The 21,592-nt window shown below is 37.8% G+C and overlaps 2 pseudogenes; one reads left to right on the top strand and one right to left on the bottom strand.

The window, feature by feature from the left end:
• Nucleotides 1-5,968: 5,968 nt before the first annotated feature.
• Nucleotides 5,969-9,048, bottom strand: LOC148037367 (subtilisin-like protease SBT1.7; annotated as a pseudogene).
• A 47-nt stretch (nucleotides 9,049-9,095) lies between these two features.
• On the top strand, nucleotides 9,096-19,914 carry LOC148037366 (pentatricopeptide repeat-containing protein At2g03380, mitochondrial-like; annotated as a pseudogene).
• Nucleotides 19,915-21,592: the final 1,678 nt, after the last annotated feature.

Below are 21,592 nucleotides of genomic sequence, written 5' to 3'. Positions count from 1 at the left end.
TTAAAAATGTGTATTTTTGTTAAGGCAAGTAGAAAAAGAAAACTTACTAATTTATGTCATGGTATATCATTTAAAAATTTGTGTGTGTGTGTGTGTTTGTGTGTGTGTGTGTGTTAACTAAAAACTTCTAAAGGAACGAGGGTGCACATGCAACTGGTCTATTTTGAGTTCCTATAAAAGGTTCATGTCTTGCATATTTCTTCAACTACTATATCATTTAGAGAAATGGCACAAAACTATCACAATCGCATTTAGATTGACCAACAATTTTAGCTTTACAAGATAGGAGGTTCGGATAACATCCTCGCAAGGTCTATCACAAGAGGTTGAAAACATTTTGGATTACTTAATATTCTAACAATAAAGATGAACCTTCTAATTTAGGAAAATATCATAAGATGAGATAAGAACTCATTTATTTATACCTAGAGGTAGTAGAGCTCACAAGATGAGATGAAAACCCATTTAGCTCAACCAAGCTCCAAAATTGTTAAAGCACTAGGCGATCACACAACTATCATGACGTGTGGTACATCATTTGTATTAGTAAGTACACTATTAGTAACTTTAAACAGTTTCTCTTTGCCAAAATTGATCATGCATACAAACAATGTCTCTTAGTAATTATGCCTATTGTTGTAGACTTTTGAGTAGAAAGCAAGTTGTTTGAGGAAGAAGGCATGATCCTATCAAGCAAGGATCACCTCAACATTTATTAATACATGCATTGTTAATATAATGTTAAATCATAGCAATGATGTGCATGTGAAAAGGAGCCTTGAGATGACAATTGTATGACCTTATGAGATAGGAGCCAACAATTGTATGACCTTATGAGATGGGAGCCAACAATTCTTGCACCTACCTTATATCGAGCCATGGAGATAGGACCCAATAACTATTGCAACTAACTTATATCAAGCCATGTCGGATAGTGTAAGAGCCACTTGAGTTTGATGACTAGGAAATGGGAGTAGAACTATCTTATTCAATGTCATATTTCTCATATGACATGTACATCAACAATGTCTCTATATAGCAATCATTGATATTGGTCCTTTGTTGGATTTCTTTCTCATCTCTTTGCACCATGCAAATATTAAAAATGTATTGAACCATAGTGCAAGGAGTTTGGGTCTCATCTTATAATATTACATTGTTGCTAACTCACTTAACTATTGCCAATTTAGTTTGGAAGGTCATAGTGAGTAGGTGTTCCTTTGTGTGAGTTAGGAAGTAGGTTAGTTAATTTATTGGAGGGGGGCCAAATGTCATTTATGTGCAGCTACTCTTAGTTAAAGTGGAAGAGTGTAATTACCTCTTATAGTTTTGAGGGAAGTGACAATCATATGGGTGCTTGATGGTATGGCCAATTGCATTGTGACCTTGATTGTCATGCGACCCCTTGGTGCATGTGGAAGGGCAATTAGGTTTCAGATAGCCTAGGTGTTCTCCTCGAGCATAGGCCAAGTGGGTGGCATTCTAGGACACTGGCTCTTATACTTCATGCTTCATAGTCAACAAATATTTATAAGCTCCATGCAAATGGAGCTTGGAATGTCTAAAATATGAGAAACATGTGCTGATACCAAGTATAAAAGAGCATATAGGGAATATAGGTATCCTTTGTATGGCAAGAACAAGTGGTCTCTATCTCTTGACATGCATTCTACCAATAGATTTTCCTCTATGTTCTGTTCAAGTTCCAATTTTACAAGGAGAAGGCAGATTTTAGGTAGTGTATCTTAATCTTCAGTAAGGGGTACTAAACCTCTTTTGAAACCATCCCATTTTAACTGATCAAGGGATTATATCAATTTGACTCGATTTGATTTAACATTTTGTTCTACTTGAATATTGCAGAGCATGTCCAAAATATATCTTGATGGACTCTTTGAGGTTTGCAAATTCAAAATCTTGAGATGAATTTGGAAAATTTCCAATTTAAATGTATCCATCTACAAGTGTGCATCCCAATCACAAGACTCTCTTTCTCCCATGGCCTTATAGGTGTAATGAAAGTAAGAAGAAGAGATGGTGCACTATTGATGATTACAAGATAGGCTATATGTGCAACCCAAGTATCTAATAGTTCTCACCAAGCAAACCTACATTTTATGATGTGCAATATAGAAATGTTAGAAAATGATATTGATGTGTAGTATAGAAGCATGAACTCAAAGGTCAATGGGCATTGGTAGGGGTGAGTAGTACTTTAAGTAGTCAAGTCTAAAGTCATCTAATTGAGGTTCATCTTTGGGAAAATCGTATTCGGGGCATATTATGCAGAGGTAGCAATCGATTCTACTAGTAGATATGTTATAATGTTTGTTATTGCATGATAATTTTAGGCTTAAAAGAAATGCAATGAGAATAGAGGAATAACGAAAAATTCTCCCTCTATTACTAATTTGGATTCAGTGAATTTGCATATGTTACAAGGCATAAAACTGGTCTCATATTAGTGAATAGAAGATTTGCAAAAACATAAAGGTGAAGTTGCCAAATTTTAGTTTAAGGAAAATGGTATCTTATGGGGCTTGTGCTTCGACCAATTAATTTTATAAATTGATGAGCAAGCTTATTTTCCTAGGATTGAATGAGTTAGCAAAGTTGCTAAGGGAGCCAAACTTCCAAGTAGCAGAATCGGAGCAAGGGATTGGGTACTTAGGATGCCCATTGGGCATAGGTAATAAGACACATGTAAAAGGTCATTAAACCTTGGGATATGTAAGAGAAAAAAAGAAAGATGCAAATAATCTTAGTTGTTTTCTTGAATGGGAGCTCAACGTTCCTCCATGATTCAAGAAATGTCCATTCTCACGTGCACGATTAGGTCCCAACTTCTCATATTCAGACAATCTCATTGTCCATTCTCCCTCCACAACTAGGTCCATCTTCTCACATGCACACAATCTCATCCTTGTTTGCCGATTACCTCGGATGCATGACTGTGTTGTAGTCATCAACTGCTTAGTATAAGTATTGTTATCAAGCATTGAAGGACACTTTTCAAGGCAATACTCCGATTATCAACAAGTAATCAATCATTCATATCAAATCATTTGTTTTCAAAGTAGGTGTAGCAGACAACCTCCCTAATGTTTTCAAAGTAGATGTAGTTCAGAAGTAATAATGGTTTATGTAGTTCAAAAGCAATAATGGTTATTGTCCTATAGTTCAACATGAGGTTGAAATTGAAACTAAAACTGAAACAAACTATGGTTATTGTCCTATAGTTCAAAAGTAATAATCAACATAAGGCTGAAACTAAAAATAATGGTTACTGTCTTATAGTGAACCCGTCATGTAGACAAGTGATAAGCATCATGAATGTGAGACTGAATGAAAATAAACATAATGGTTACTATTATTTTTAGAGATATCTAATCTATGCTTATGCCATCACTCATAATGGAAATCAGATACTATTACACACTAGTGAGAAGGGCCTTTGTACAAATCAGGATTATACCTGAAAAAAATTAGGATTATACCTTCATAGTTGATTTCAATCATAACCTTCATCAAAGTGTTGTTTTTCAAATTCTGTTTGGACATTGTTCACTTATCATGTAGACAAGTAATAAGTAATATCAATGTGAGAGTAAATGAAACAAATAAAGATAAGCTCAAGGGGAGTCGAACCCCAAACACAATTTGCATCTATCGAGGAGTTTACCTACAAAATTTAAAAATAATATTTGTATAGAGAGAGACATGATTGCCTCTAAGGGAATCATGCCTCTCACTCACCCTCTCTCTCTCTCTCCCTCCCTCCCTCGTGCATATTTGTGCTTTATTTTTTTTAAATATCTCCAAAGCAAAACCATGAAACCGTCCCATGACTAGTAGAGACAAATCTAATTCTCTCTTAAAGGCTGAATAATCAACATTAACAAAATTTTGTTTGTTGAGCCAAAGATGTAGACTATTATAGAGATATAGTCTATATTACAAATATATTTTTGAGATAACAATTAGGATTATTTTTAAGAGCCCTTGTCTATAATAATATACCAACAACGAGTCATTGGGGTATTTGTTGAGATTTTAAGGTGCCAATGCCAGCAACATATGCAAATTGATTTGAAGCATTGGGTAGATACGAATATTAAAGGATATATAAGATCCAATTAAACACTAGATGTTAGAAACGGGTCTATTAGAGATGTAGACTCTATTAGATATGTAAATAAATCCATGAGTCTTGGTAGCTAATATTATCACTGATGAGACAAAACATTTTAAATTTAAAGAATCTTGAGTGTTACCAAGATCCCTTTAAGTCTTACAATTTTGATGAGACATTGAAAATCTCTACAAGAACTTGCGTTTGGAATGATGATGATCGACAAAGTCTACTCATTGTACTCACAGAGATAATTGATGCGGTGCACGCACCAAAAATCACCAAGAGTTGAGTCATCGAAGGCGGGGGGGGGGGGGGGGGAGATTTTATAACAAATTGGTGATGCTATCAATATGATCATGTGACTTATCTTTTTCTAGAATTCTTCAAAAATGAAATAGAGAAATAAATATTGATAAACTCAAAAAAAATTTAAAAAGTTCTCATTCTACCGTTGAAACACTAACCTTAATATATTTTCCCTCTAACATTTTGGAACTCACGCCTTCTCTTCTTTTCCCCTTTTTTCATTCAGCAACATAGCAGGCTGTACTCTATGAGCTGAGTGGAGGTGCACAGATTTCATGATAGAGAAAGAAAAGACGTCATAGAATATTGCAGCATCGGTCACCATCACTAAGCTCCAGTCCAGGTACAATTATATTTTTGCAATGTCTTATAAGCTTCTTTCATGCATCAGTACGTTTTTGCTATGGCTTATCAGGCCTGTTAGGTCTCAGTAATTACTTCTGCTACGGGGGTCTCCTGCACTAGTACTTCTTTCTTGTGCTTGTACATACACTAGCTTACAGACACTTTTTGGGATGTCATAGTAATAGTAGCCCTTTGAGTAGTTTCTCTCCTTCAGGCTTGTGAAGTACACTGTCTTGCGACAGAGCACTGTTGCCAGTTACATCTACATGAATCTTAAGACCTTCCATGTGGTAGATCTGCTTTGGGATGGTGCATGAAAAATTGTTATTCGATAAGTCCAGAAGCTTAATTTTGTCAAGCTTCGGTATCCAAGAAGGTAAAGATCCAGTGAGTCTATTATAACCTAAACTGGGCACTTTGAGATTCTCAAATTGAGCCCAGGAATCTTGTAAAGTTCCCTAAAACTGATTGTGGCGTATATCCAAAACTACCAGGCTAGTGTAATTGGCAAAGGATGCTGGAAGAGCTCCTGTCATGCTGTTGTATGCAAGCGAGAGTGTGTGCAAATGCCTGAGTGAGCCGAATGCAGTTGGAAACTCTCCATACGAAGAATTATTCCCAAGCTTCAACCATTCTAACTTAGTGCAATAAGCCAAGTCTGCAGCTATTGTTCGCATATGTAGTCCTCGATGCTAGTTGTGTCCTTTGAAGGGAAGTAGCTTATACAGTTGTATCAAAACTTTGAAAGGTATTGGGGTGTATAATGATTATGAATCACAGAAAACTCTCCATTACGGAATCGTATTGTCCACTGCTGTAAAAGGACTTCCTATACTATAATGCTTCCAGAATAAGCGAGAGGGCTGAACAGTTTGTAGAAGGTCAACAAAACAAGTTTGGCCTCATGCGATGAAAGCCCATGGTGGACACAAGGTACTCTGTACTCGGTCAAGTTAAAAAGAAAGGCCTGCTAAATAGTTACACATAAAGTCCCAGATGGCGCAGATTTGCATGAATTCTGTTACAAACTCGAACGAGCGTCTTCTGAAGTAGGAGAATCGCCTGTCAAGCATCTAGACCGGAATTCCACATCATGCTGTAGTGACCATTTTGGACTACACATTCTAATCCGAGCTCAGGAATTATTGTTCATGAAGCCTAATAAGACATGGATCTTTAGGGCTAACTAGAGGATGAACAATTGTACAGATCACCAGGTTGGCCATTGATTGTGATGGCATCTGAGATATTGTAAGCCCCACCATGGGCTAAAGCCTGAGTGATAACATCCTCCACATTAGCATTCCACCATTCACCTGTCAGTATTAAATAAGCAAAAATCGAGGGAACCGTTAATTACACATGAACACTCTATAGATGAACCAGAAAGCAATTGTGACCATATGCAAGATTAGTTGTAGCTTTGAACTTTTGGAGAACATAGCTAGCTCTTCCCATAGCTCAACATTCAGAGATTAACTGAATGGTTTAGAGCTATTAAGAAGGGTTGTGAAGGGATTTTCACTCTTAACATGTGGCCAACTCTAAGCCTAATTCTTATTTGAAAAACTAGCTACAGTGACAGTAATAGTGACATGTGGGTAAAGAATGGCCAGTAGAGGTGATTAAAAATTTCTCAAGGCTACACTTGATCTTGTCTCTTCTTGTTTCATGTGTGTACTGTCAAGGTTAGGAAACATGCCACCTGCAGCATGTACTGTCAAGGTTGTATCAACAGATTTCATTCATATAGTCCTCCACCATGGTTAGGAAACATGTCACCTGCAGCATGTACTGTCAAGGTCGTATCAACAGATTTCATTCATATAGCAGCTGCATTTCTTAGGCAATCGAGCAGCCAGCACAGTCTCAGCATTGCCTACAAAACACACAGCCATGCCTGGTCCAAACCACCTTGTTACAACTTGTATTAGCTTTAAACACATACAAACAGCTAGAAACTATCCACTAGCAACACCTTGCTTATTTTGCCTTTCTCACTTGCCATACTTCACCCAAGCTCCAAGTTCTAGTACCTAAGGTGACATAACCTCAACCTAAGTCTTATGCATTGCTAAACACCAATCACAGTTCTCACAAACGACATGAAAAGAGAGATGATACAACTAGAGATGATTCAGTTTTACAAATTAGAGTCTCAGACAATTTACACACCCCACTAGTTCTCCACAAACACAACCAACTCAAAAACCTTTAACATTTCTCAAGTTTTCTAAACTGCATTCCAAAAACACAAGCTTGCTACTTAAGAGGGGAAACACCAATCTCACATACAGATGGGAAATTCAAGGTGTAATACTCAGAAAAATGATGAGTTCGTACCTGGCTGGTCCTTGACCTCCTCCTGCACAAAAAAGAATTGGAGCAGAATCACGAGAATCAAAAAGTTCATACATAGTGAGTCTTTGCAGAGGCCATATCATAGAATTGGAGCAAAATCACGAGAATGGAAGCCATAATCGTTAATTAGGCTTACTGTGAAATTGAAGTAGCGAGTCTTTGCAGAGGCCACATCACAGAATTGGAGCAGAATCATGAGAATGGAAACGGCCACCAGCAGTAGCCTCATACCTTGCATGCTTTAGCTCCTACCAGATGCTTTAATGATTGCATGTCCTAGGCAATTTTGAAGAATGTACCTGACGAGTCTCTCCATATGCCATCGCTCTCTGCCGCATGGCTACTGCATGTTGCTTCTTGAGAGCCCTTGCTTCAATCTCATCTTTGGAGAAGAGAGTGCTGTCCCAGTCTCGACGTATGATCTGGAATAAAGTACATTCAAGGGGGGTTATCGCTCTGCCGCATGGCTGCTGCATGTTGCTTCTTGAGAGCCCTTGCTTCAATCTCATCTTTGGAGAAGAGAGTGCTGTCCCAGTCTCGTATGATCTGGAATAAAGTACATTCAAGGGGGGTTATCATGCACCAATTGTAGCATCTTGGATCACTAGTAAGGCAAAGGAAGATGTAATGATCATAATAGGTGAAAGTTAAAGCTCTATATAGACTTACACTTCTCATAGAGCTGCTGTGGGGTCGGATGCTGTGTCCAACAATCTGAGACGCTGAAAGTTACTGATAGTGTTTGTTTTATTTGACCACAAGTGTAGCCCACAAGTGTGGCTGGCAGAACATGACTGTCTGCAATAAGCTCTTCACCATTTGTCTGAGCATTTGCAAGGATCATGCCTACTCCTCCGGCTTGCTTCACCACCATCCCCTTTGCAGCACGAGGATCGAGGCCTCTGTCACACAGACTACAATCTTACCCTTGATAAGGTCTGGCATTAGTGAATCCATCCTACACAAATTGGCCTCTCCATTGCTGTTTGGCTAGCCTGCATTGCCTCCATAAATTAAGGGCACCTGCATGATTTTTGCACACAAAAGAACCTTCATCAATTGGTATAAATGCAGAAGCTTGTTATACCATCCCAGAAGAGATGCACAAGCTATGTTTTGCATCCATTTAGACATACTCAAGAAAGTTGAAGTTTCAGCAGGATGTGTACGTGTTCATTGGCCAGATCATGGCCTTGATACAATGAAACTCCTGTGTAGGTAGCTCCATTACCAAGCTTTACAGTGGCTGGAAAATCACGATCAAGTGTGCTTGCACCTACAGTAAGCAGCCATGGAGAAACGTTTGTGATTGACTCTGGGTTTGGGCCTCCATTTCCAGCTGAGCCAACTACAAGGACCCCTCGTTCCATAGCTCCAAAGCTCCCAATGGCTATGGGGTCTATAAAGTAAGGAAGCACTCCACCACCAATAGACACTGAGATGATATCTACTCCATCTTCTACAGCCTTGTCAAATGCTGCCAACAGGTCAGAACTGAAACAACCCCCTTTCCAACAGACCTTGTACATGGCAACTCGGGCCCTGGTAGTGATGCCCCGTGCTGTTCTTGATGCAGAACCAAGCAAGCTTGCCTGGGGGACATGGTTTCCTACAGCGGTGGAGGCAGTGTGGGTTCCATGACCTTCATAATCTCTAGCAGATTTCGACTCCAAGGTCTCATTTATGGGTCCTACTGCAGACTCATATCCATTGTAGAATGCACATGCACCTATAAGCTTGCCATTACAGAGGGAAGTGGAGAAGTTAGCTCCAGCCTCACATTCACCCTTCCATTTGATGGGAACAGGGCCAAGGGCCTCATCCTCAAAGCTTTTCCTTTCAGGCCAAATTCCCGAATCCATGATTCTAATTATCTAATCATCACCATAGCCAAAGACCGGTCAGAGCCCATAAGAAGTGTATGAGCTTCTTTTGCCTCACGAGCTGCATGCTTAGCCAAGTTCGTTTGGTGCCGCTTGCCTTGCGTGTCTGCCAAATAATTGCCGTCGTTGTGAAGAGTCAAGCACAGCTTGCATTCATAACTGCCAATATGATTCCGCATAAAGTAGGGGTCTTTGGCAAGGTCAATGGTCTCAAGGGCCAGGCAGCGGGCAGCTCTCATGGCAAAGGCAGCTCTCAAAATCTTGCCAAGAGACCAAGGATGATGATCTCATCTCCATTTCCTTGAATATGCATGGTACAAGAGCTGTTCAAAAGCTGATAGAAACATTGCACACTCCTGAATAGATATCTATGGTTATTTCAGGACCGAGAGGTGAGTGTCATGATGCCAAACCCTTGCTGCAAAGACTTGTGAAGGCAAACAAGCAAGCCAAAATTTGGTCCAGTAGCAACAATGGGGAGAGGTGAGTGTTACTACTGGGTTCCAGTTCTTTGACAGAGGAGAGGAGAGATCGTTGTACCACTTAAGCTCCTTGCAGAACAGCCTCATTACTTTGTCTTCTACACAGAAAGCAGCCACTGTGCGGATATTACTTACGGCCTCACTTGCCACTGTGCGGATATTGCTTATGGCCTCACCTGCCACCCCTGTCCTTCCTGCACGACATGCAAGGAGAGAAGTCCCAGTCTTTTGGCAGCAGTACTACTACACTGACTAGTGTGCATGAGAAGACATGCATCATGCATGAGAGCATGAGAGTTAGCCACGTGTCACATACGTTAATTGAACCAAGGATATGACATACTCCACTGACATTTGAGGAGCAGTAGGAATAATGGTAGGTCTAGTGGTAGCAAACATGACAATTGGCTACATAATCTCAGCGTGGGACATGGAATGGTAAGGTGGGGATTCATGAGACCACCCAATGGTGTCCTCATTTAAGTCTTTGAATAATAACTTATTTTTAAAAGGATCTAATTGTTGTTTCTGTGTGTTTGGAGAGTGGTTAAGGAGGGATTCCTCATCAAAGACAAGTGTGCGGGCATAAAAGAATCTATGCCTACTTTCATCATATAATAAATATCCTTTGATACCAAAGGGTATGACTTGGATGGTTCTATCGAATTTAGAAAAGGTTCTTATTCCCTATTTGCAAATAATAAGCTACCTATACGCTTAAGCATCCCCCTTGTTTGTGTACATCAACTTTTGTTTTCCCTCATTTTTCCTCGACTTTCCAATCCCTTATTTTGGCCTCATACCCACTTATGTACTCATCAACTAATGCCAATGTTTACAAAATTCGACCCCATCACTTTAAGGAAGTGTTTAGGAAATATTGCTTTTTTTAAAATGTTTTTAATTGTTTTTAAGGAAGTGTTTGGGAAAGATTGCTTCTTTTTAATTGTTTTTAATTGTTTTTAAGGAAGTGTTTGAGAATAACAAACATGTATAGACTATGATATCAACTACAAAGTATGGTTTTAAATGTAACTCTATTGCTAAACTAGTATAAACTATGATATTAACTGCGCAACTAAAATATGTTATTAACGTAAACTATGTTATGGGCCGTTTTTATGCAGTCTTGGAGTTTTAATTGTGGAGCTCATAATTTCATCAACCTTGGACTGAAGATTGAAGATACTCAAGTAAGGGATGTCTTCTTCTACAAGCACATTAAGAAAATGCACATGTAACTATAAGTGTGCACATAGTATTGAAGGTTGGCAATTAGTGAATCGTAGTACTTATTTTAGACACGCTAAAAATGACATGCTTGGGATTACACATTCTTCTCTAGAAAGATCACATCCTACTGAACCAAGGGACTCAAATGTGCAAGGAGATTATCTTGAGAATAGAAGGCACAAAGAATCATCTCTAATGCATGGTGAAACTAACATAGGTGAATTAAATAGACGACGGAGGTGGTGTGATTGCCTTGCATATTGTAATGGTGGGAGGAGTGTTGGTCCACAAACTTTTATTAGGCACTAGGAGTTGAAGGCCAAATATGATGCACTAAGTATGCAAATTGGTCTTACTCCTTCTAATGAAAGGCAACATGAACAAGGCAATAATCAAACTATCAATACTTCTATAAGTCCCTCCTTTAGTCATGACAACAACTCAATTAACCATGTTGAGTCTCCTCAAATAGATCCTTTTATAGACAATCACATATCTATTACTGGGCCATCATTATATCAACAAACTATACAAAAAATAACTGAGCTTCAAGCTCTCTAGGATGAGAACCAAATATCAATTAGTGCACAAGAGAAAATGCTCCAATTATTGTTTGGAGACATGGGCAATCCAAGGGCTAGGGCTCAAAGAGTTGAAGACTGCAAGCCAAGTTTAAGTAAGCTATTAGTGCAACTACTTGATACATGGGATGGAAACCTTGATGGAGTGAGAGTCCTGACATCTTGGGAGCAACTTGAATCTATGTATCATGGTCTTGGCATGGTCCAACTTGAGCACTATAGGTTTTGCATGGGAAGTAAAAACAATGATCATGAAATTGAACTTCTTACACCTAGTAAAGAAGATTCTTATGCCAAAGATGTAGTCTTGTGTTCTTGCAAACAAAATATGCGAAAAAGAATACTAAAGCGTGATTGTATTGAATGTTGTGAAAAGTGTAAAAAATGCAATAAACCAAGGAGAGAAATGTTAGCTATTGATTATTTACCTCTAAAGAAACAATTAGAGCTTTTAGTGTGATCCAGGACACTTTGTCATGATTTCCTAAGCATGTGGCGTCATAAAACAAGATGGTTAGGGAAAGACATCCATATGCAACCAAAATTCATAAACGAGTTTTGGGATGGAACAAAGTGTCGTGAGTATCAATATTTTTGGAATCCTGATGCTGAGTATGAGATGGTTGTTGCGTGCAACAACCCTACATGTGGGAAAGTATATACAACTTTTCCAAGGTCTTGTTTCTCAATAGTTCTAGAACAAGGTTTTGACCAAGAGATGCAAGAGTATAATTTTGTTTGTAAAAAATGTCGACATCTCAACAAATGTAAAAGGAAAATGTGTAGAGGTGATCCTCGGAACTTGGCACTTCTTTTACATTGGGATGCCTTCCAAGCCTCTCGTACCACTCAAAAGGACTATGGTGTGGTTGAAATTAAGATCCTTAATGGTGGGAAGGGTTCCATATTAGGCATTTCTCCTATTTTATTCATACCTTTTAGTTGCTCCAAATTTATTCGTAATACTCCTGATGTATTTCAAACTTTTTTAAGACCACTTATTAATGAGCTACAAGACCTTTACATAAATGGTAGGCAAGTGTCATACAACTACCATGTAGAAAAGATTTTTGAAAATCCAATGGGACAATCAAACTTTTGTGTTGTTAGATTAATGCTAATGATGGTTACAGGGGATCATCCTGCACAATGCAAAATAGGATCCTTCAAAGATGGTGGGCAATTCTTTTGTCGTAGAGACAAAGCCCAAGCTACTCTTGATACTAGTAATCCCTCATTCCAAGGACGTTACCTTTACGATGGTAGTCGATATCAAGGAAGATATCCTCCAACCCAATGGTCCATAGGTGAAATGATTGATGCCTTATCAAGTTCAAAGAGGGCATCGACACAAGCTGAAAAGGATGGAAAACTAAAGCTTGTAGGATTAGCTGGAGAGTCTATTCTATGGAAACTATATGATTTGTATGGTTTTAACTTGCCAATAGACTTGGTATCTGATGTGATGCGTGTGTTATCTCTAAATATATTTCAAAAATACATACGAGTACTCATGAGAGCCATGTCCAATGAAAAGAAAAAGATGATAGATTTTTGTTGTGACAATGCTTATAAGCTCTCTCCACCCTCTATTCGTCATGGATGATGGCCTCGTAATCCAAGTAAGTACAATGAAAGCTTTAAGGCCGAAGAGAACCAAAAGTTCATCCAATGGTGCTTACCATATATTTTAGGTATAGTTGATGAGATACCAAAGTCAATTTTTGACCTAGGTTTGTTGCTCATAGATATTGCACATGCCTTCTATAGTTATAGTCGATGTATTGGTTGATCAAAAGAATGTTTAGGTGTTGTACGTACTTTGTTTTCTGCTTGGAGAGTTCGAAAGAAAGAAGCCTTTGGTGCTATTTCTTCTCCCTTAGAACACTTTGCAGGAAATGGAGAACTACTAGATGACATATTGAGACATGGATTGCATGATGTGTATTGGTGTTGTGACTTTGAGCGAATGGTAGCATTATATATAGCGGTAAAGACTAATAATCGCTTTAACGAAATATCTTATGTAAATTAGTATAAGAGGACATTTTTCACTTCAATATTTAAGTTATTAGAAATGGAAGTAGATGGGCTTTGCCACATGAAAGAATGCTTATCCAAGTACATGCCTGTCTTGTTTTACCTGATGGTTATGCTTTCACTACTTACCAGACATCGTGTTGTTATTCATTTCATGAGAATGGTATTGTGGAGGTTTCTTCAATTGAGAAGGCAAAGGAGATGTGGAAACTTTTTGAAAGAGATGATTCCCAATATCCTTGTAACATACTGATGCATGAAAAAGACATTTTAATCACAAAAAAGAGAAGAGAACGTAGGCCCCTTTCATCAGAAGAACAAAAATATATTGCGCAATTTCTTGGTCTTCAAGAGAATACACTATTAGGACATCTAGTTACCACATATACAAGAATTCTTTATAATGAAGAAATATACAAGATCGCAGATGACGTCGTGGTAGAAACTGACACTTTTTGTAGTACGTTAGAAAGTATAGGTCATTGGAAATCAAGACTTACTAAATTTTTTCCATTCAATGGGATGGAGAGTATTACACCTTTTTTAGTGGAGAATATTACAAGCAATGCATAACTGTAGAAGAAAATAAAGAATGCTTACTTATAGATCCAATCATGGGAATGAGTGTACTACGAACTCAACGACTTCCATTTACATGGGATTGCATAAGACCATTGAGTTCTTTATTGCATAAGTTTGTTACTTTACCTTTACATAATAGACTTGTTGGATATGAGGTAAAAGATCTAATTCAAAGAACAAGATTATTACAAATAGGGGCAGTTGGTTGTATACCTCCTTGGTTGGAAAAATATGATATTGTGTTGGCAAGAAAACATGATGATATGGATGGGGAGTACATTCATGCAATGATAAGAGAGGTAAATTATGAAGAAAAAATGTGTAAATTGTCATGGTTGAAGTGTGATCATAATAGAAGTACATGGAGAATTGATATTGATGAAGATATTTGGAGGGATTGGAACTTGTATTGCATGGTAATGTCAAACTTTGAAGTTACAAAGAGAAGGAGAGTAACATGATCAATTGGAGAGTCTATAGATGTTCCAATAGTGTGGAGATCACGTGATGTAACTTGACTGCTTTAGAGAGAGTGTGTGTATGTGTGTTGCATTCTTGGAGATCCAAATGGGTGCTAGTAGCATTGGTCATAATGGACATCATTATCTGATCGCCATCCCATTGTGTATATCATAATGCTTTATCTATGGGTGTTTGTATATTAGGACGGTATCTCGTGGATATAGCTCATGTTGTGTCTCATGTATAGGTAGTTGGACCTTTGTGTGTATGTGTGCATGTGTGATTATTAAAAAATGAGAAAATTTCTTGCTTGAAGAAGATTAATGTATGGATATAATCTCTTGTTTGAGGAATACTAGCATATAAAGTTGTAAATTTGATTTTAGCTTGTATCTTGTTTGATTTTAGCTTGTCTCATGGTTTGTATAGTTGTATATTGTATCCTTTTTATATGATTGATTGATTCTTTATTGGTTGAATATTAACATAGTTTCTTGATTTAATTTTAGCTTGTCTCATGGCCTTCCCAAGTCAACAAACTCTAGATTCAATGATGCAAACTATCATCACTTTGCAAAAAACAATTGAGGAACTAAAATCAAAGAATGATAGTTTCGAACAAACAGTGAGCATGAGCAAACCGGTTTCAATACCAAGTAAAAGAGTCCAGTTGCCACCTCAAAAGCAAATCACGAGTATACAAATAGGGGATGTATCTCTAATGAAGACTCCTACATATGACCAGATTTTCAAACACCTAAAAGGATTAGTTGAGAAGACCAATATGAGTTTGAAAAACCATTTTTACTAAAATACTATCGAGATACGCAAAATGTTAGGTATTGTGCTAATCACAGAAAAGTGTATAATTGGGTTAAGAGCCATGAGATTGGCAATGATTTACGGTTTCATAATAATAAAGATGACAAACATAGAATTTTAGAGATCATAGATCAAAACTATGATCAAATTTTACCCCTTGAGTTTCCTGGTGTTACTTACCTTTGGAAAAAGGAGGATGTATATCTGTACTATCTTTCTGTTGCTCAAAATCTCAGAAAGAAACTCAAGAGGAAAAGATAATCTTTGGTGGATATATCTTTGGTAAGCATACTTATTTATCAAAATTTTCTCACCATAGATTATATACATAAGAAATTGGTATTGATTGGCACAATTATGTTTTTTTAATAGAAGAATCATAGCTTCGAGCAAGTAGATATGCAACAAAAATCGGTAAGATTTGCAATTTTCATCTCAAGTTTTATTTTTTCTATTGTATAATTTTTATTATATTTATCTTTATTATAATCATTTCACTTTAAGTTTCTTAGATATATTTATCTTTCATTATATTTTCTCTAAAATTTTAGGATACAAGTGAGGAGGTGTATTATCCACAACTTATGGTGGAAGAACAATGTATATTTTTTGAGAATAGTGCAACACATGTATGTAAATCGTTCACCTATTTAAATATTTAAATATTTGGAGTTTTTAGTTTTTGATATTGACTTCAATTTTTTTGCTTGTACGAGTTGGAATCTCACAATGGTGGTCCACCTCTTGTTTCAATTTCTGCTTCTAAAAAATGTCAAAAAAATAATGAAATGGTTAGTATATCTTAGTTTATATTCTTTTTTTATTTAATTGTCTTTAACACTTAACCTATGATTCAGGACTATTTAAACTCAGATCATAGTTTTATGGAGCTACTACAAGGAATTCCATCTATACAATGAATATATACATATATTCTTAATTTTTGTATACTTTTAAATTAAAATATATTCCATTTTAAGTTTTACTTTTTTTGTATTATAGGGTTCATGTAGTAGTGAACACTCTCTTCCACAAGATATGATCTAAGATCTTGAGGAGATTGAAGTAGCACGGAAAAGTCTTTGTGTACGAAAGGTATACTTAGCCATCTCTTGATATTTTATTTTAATATATGCATTTAATAAATTATGTCTAATTACAAACTTATTGTGATAAGATGAGCGAGAAAATGTAGCAAAGCAAGCAACAACAAAAGGAGAGTAAAGGCAAAAATAAGAAATTATCTAAGGTACTTCTTTGCATTTCTTTTTACAAAATGTGGCATAATTTTATTTTGTTAATTTTATTTTCTTGTCTATACTATAGACTCTCGACCATGTTGAGCCATCAAAAAGTGTGGATCCTTCTAATGTAGAATTGCCATTAAGAACTTCATCGGTAACTCAATGTTATTAAATATTAAGACAATAGAGTAGCTAATTAAATTATGATGTAGTAGCACACTAATCTATGTTGTATTTCTAAAATGCAGGTTGTTAATGCATTTGAAGAAGAAGACTAAGAAACCATTCTCCTCAAATGTTTAGACATCCAATCCATTGATGAGCTATATGCATCGTTAAAATTTACATATGGTGTTATTAAGAGAGATCTTACTTTTTTAGGAGGACGCAATGAGCAAACATTGCCAGCCATGAGAAAAGCTCTCATGGATTGGTTACTCTATAGAGAGAAAATTTATGTCACAAAAAATCACAATAAACCTTTGAGTATTGATGATATATGTATCTTGAATTGACGTCTTTATTAATGAAGATAATATCTTTTAATTCTTTCTATTATTTTGATTTAAATTTTTTACAATAATAATAATTCTTAAAACTATCTACATGATTGCAACTAGTTTTCTTATATATAAAAAATACTATATGATTAGTTCTAACTAGTCTGTTTATATAGTAAAATTTCAATACATAAATAACTAGAGAATTTTGAAATTCCCATACAAAAATATTTTACTATATCACTAACTTGTAAAGTGTTCCACTTTTACTATATCACACTTTTTCTAGATACTTTGATAAGTATTTAGAAAATTTCTCTTTTTTTTCTATATGGATAGGCGTATAAAGTTCCTTGTGCTTCAGCGTGCACTCTTATGCAATCGTATCACCTACTCGTGCTCGCCTCCTCGCAAAATCCTTGACGTTCTCTGAGCCCAAGCTTGGACGGCTAAACAATCCATTGGAGCTCATTCAAGCAACCCCAGCCATTGCGGGCTTGCAAGTGCAGACGTGCAGCAGGGAAAGGAGAAGCGCAATATTGAGCCTGCTACGCTTAACGGCGGCAAAGGTCCTATCCAATGACAAGGCCTCAGATTGGCTGCCTTGTCAAGTGGAGGAAACTGGCTATGTGGCGCTACTGCGGTTTGCTGGCGCCAAAGCATGCCTCCTTCAGGGCATGCTCCTGCACCATAACATCATCAGAAATGGACTTCATCAAGTCGTCTTCTTGAGCAACCTGATTGTGCAGATGTATGGCAAATGTGGAGCTCTGCGAGAGGCTTTGGCAGTGTTTGCTGGCATGGTGCAACACAACGTGTTTTCTTGGACCCTGATCATCGAAGCTTTTGTCCATTTTGGTCAATGTGGAGAGGCCTTGGTACTCTTTGATGACATGGAGCTAGCAGGTATGCCAGCAGACAAGGTTATCTTCATTATACTGGTCTCTGCGTGTGCCACAGAAGCTGCACTTTTTGAAGGCAAGCAGGTACATGCACGCATAGTTTTTAGGGGACTGGATTCTGAATGCACTTGTAAATTTTTATGGGAAGTGTTGCTGTTTAGAAGATTCTTGGAGAATATTCAACCAGCTCTCTCTAAGAGATGTAGTTTCTTGGAATATAATGATTGGAATATGCCTTGACTTCATCCGGGTCAAAGAGGCAGTTCAACTTTATCATCAAATGCGCATAGAAAGTGTTTTGCAAGATAAGTATACTATTGTGTGCATTTTGAATGCATGCACTTATCATTGGGACATACCGGAGGGCAAGCAGCTCCACAGTGTCCTGATGGGCACTGCAATGGAGACAGATGTCATTGTGAGGATTTCTTTAATTAAGATGTACAGCGACCAAGGTAATCTGGTGGAATCACAGAGAATGTTTAATGGAATGTTCAATCGAGACCTTGTCTCATGGAATACCATGATTGAAGCTTTTGTGCAGCATGCTGAGGGTCATCATGTGTTTGGGCTCTTTCAACAAATGCTTTCAGAGGTGGTCATGCCAGACAAGGTAACCTTTCTTGCATTTCTTTCTATATGCAGAGACCTCAAAGCAGTCAATATAGGCAAGTACCTCCATGCCTGTTTTGCAGCCACTGAACTTGCCGCAGATCTTGCTGTTGGAAACAGTTTGGTCTCTATGTATGAGAAGTGTGGATGGGTTGACAGTGCTCGAAAGGTGTTTGAGAACATGCCTGAGCGAGATGCAGTTTCTCGGAGTAACTTGATTTCTACTTATGCACATGAAGGACAGGGGCAAGCAGCAGTCCAAGTCTTTCACCAAATGCAACTGGAGGGTGTGATGCCTAACAAAGGTACCTTCACTAGCCTCCTTGATGCACATGTCTGCCAGCCTGATAAATTTTCAGGAAGTCTTTTGTATGCATGTTTTCTAGCCTCTGGGATAGAATTAGATGTTAATATGGGCAACACCTTTGTGAACATGCACGGAAAATTTGGCAATCTGGAAGAGGCACAAAAAATGTTTCATGATCTGTCTGAGAAAGACAAATCTTCATGGAATGCAATGATTGCTACTTACATGCAGCATGGTCTCAGAAATGAGGCCCTCCGTCTTTACTCTGCGTTAGATGTTATGGCATGTACATCCCTTCTCAATATGTATGGTAAATGTGGGAATGTGGCAGCTGCTCAAGATGTATTTGATATGTTGACTAAGAGAGATTTGGTGTGCTGGAACTCTATGATTGGAGTTGACTCTCAGCATGGGCAGGCCAAAGAGGTTTTCCATATTTTTCAGCAAATGCAAGATCTGGTTGTAAAACCTAACTATTCATCCATTCTTACTGCATGTTGTCATGCAGGACTTGTAGCTGAAGGTTGTCATTATTTTATTTCTCTTATCCATGATAATTCAATGATACCCTTGGTGGAGCATTATAATATCATAACTGATCTTCTTGGACGTTCAGGCCAACTAGATGAGGCTGAGGAATTGGCCTATTGTATGCCTTGTCAGCCCACTATAACAACATGGCTCACTCTGCTAGATGCTTGTGGAAGATATTCGGATAAAAATCGAGGTCTGAGTGCTTCTGATTACATTCTTGAAATTGACTCTGAAAATTTAGCAGCACATATTATGCTGTCAAACTTATACTGAAGGGTTGTACAAGTGCAATCCATAACTGCAGTTGTGAACTTAGTAGACTTTGGGCTGCCTAAAAGCTGTCAGTCCCAAGGATGAGTCTACTGGACATGTAGGTCCCTTTTTATGTAGAAATTTCTGCATAGTTTGGTCATGCTAATACTCCTAACCACAAAGAAATCCTGTTGGACAGCTTATAGTATATGGTTCGAGTGAAGTAGCCTTTGTTGTGACTGTGAATGAGGCTGAATATGAGTACTTTTTTATCGTACAGAGTTGTGATATTCCCAGTAAGAAGGTGAAAGTTTACTGTTGGATTAAGGCTGAAGGGTAGGGTGAACTCATATCAATTTCACTTAAGGTGATCATCACCTTGACTCATTCTTGCTCAAGGTGATTATCACCTTGACTACATTCGTACAACCATCCAAAAGGTTAAAAGTCCATCCCAACCACACTGATCCATCACCCCCACTCCAAGTGGACATCACCTTGACTAGACTGCTTCACATTTATGCTCAAGATGAATCACTCAAAGTGTTCAGCATGACCTCAACTCAAATCACCTTGAGTACATTCGTACAACCATCCAAGGTAAAAGTCCATCCTAACCACACTGATCTATCACCCCCACTCCAAGTGGACATCACCTTTGACTAGACTGCTTCACATTTATGCTCAAGATGAATCACTCAAAGTGTTCAGCATGACCTCAACTCAAATCACCTTATTGCAATTACCTTGACTAGATATCTTTTGCTCAAGGTAATCACCTCTCACCATTCTTGCATCACCTCTAGTGCATTTAAACATCTCCATAATCCTATAACTATTTCACAGACCGATTCCACTCCATCTGGAAGGTAAACATTGCCTTCATCTCTACCTCTTACAATTCCCTGTCACCCACATTCTGAGGGTTCACACAGCCTGTGTTTTGCCCAAGTTGCTGATTGTTTGGATTCAGCCTGTTGCTGAGGTCATCTACCAGTTGCTGCTTGCTTCTAGGAGATTCCAATAGCTTGTGTTTTTACCCCAGCTTCTTGAGATCATCAGGTTTTACATCATCTTGATCTATTCAGCCTGCGGTTTGTTTCCTACAACAGGCGCATGATAGTTGCTTACACACTGCACTTGTTGGACAGTTCCACGACATTGGACATCACCTCTTTTGCCTTTCGCTGCTGCCCTATTGATCTATACTTGTAGGACAGTTGTGTTTTGCCCCAAATTAGGTCGTCCCATTGTCATCACCTTGCTCTTGGTGGATCATCTTGCTTTGACATCTCTCTTAGAAGTTGCAAATTTTGCTGCTCGGCTACTCTTGATTCAGATTCACATTCAACTACTAGTTACAGTACTAGGGATCTATCTTTGGTGAATGGCACATTTTGACTCCTCCATTAGTCTACTCCTAGGAGACCCATTGATTGTTGGTGGATAGCTTTGCCTTTGAGCATCTTGTAAATTCATTCATTTTTATTCATCCAATTTTCTCTTGTGTTGTGTTTGTGTGTTTGTGTCTGAGTTCTTTGTGTCTAAGCATCTTGTAAATTCATTCATTTTTATTCATCCAATTTTCTCTTGTGTTGTGTTTCTATGTTTGTGTCTGAGTTCTTTGTGTTTCGGTTGTGGTTGTACACTTTTGCGTTTTTTTTGGAAACCCTAGCATATCTCCACATGGGATTAGAGCTGATGCTCTTCTAAAGAGTTACATGAGGCTATTGTGAGTGCTTCATTTATTCTTGACTAAACTATATGTTAATTGCTGACTCGTGATGGCTTAGATCACTCAATCTTGAGACCCTTTGATGTTTTCTCAGGTCACTCCTTTGATGGAGGCTTTGTAAATGCATTATGGTCTTGATTTGGAGGACAATGCTCCACCTTTAATTAATAATCCTTTATTCTAGGGATCATTCATTGAAGCTTGTCTCATATTGCTTCACAAGGCATCTCAGTTGGAGTACTCCCTTGATGACAAGACTGTTCATCTCTTAGTC

The sequence above is a fragment of the Lygodium microphyllum genome, chromosome 4 (assembly GCF_053477565.2).
Source record: "Lygodium microphyllum isolate KBCC chromosome 4, Lygodium_microphyllum_v1.1.10, whole genome shotgun sequence".
Classification (NCBI taxonomy): domain Eukaryota; kingdom Viridiplantae; phylum Streptophyta; class Polypodiopsida; order Schizaeales; family Lygodiaceae; genus Lygodium; species Lygodium microphyllum.
This window is presented reverse-complemented; position numbering and strand designations above follow the sequence as displayed.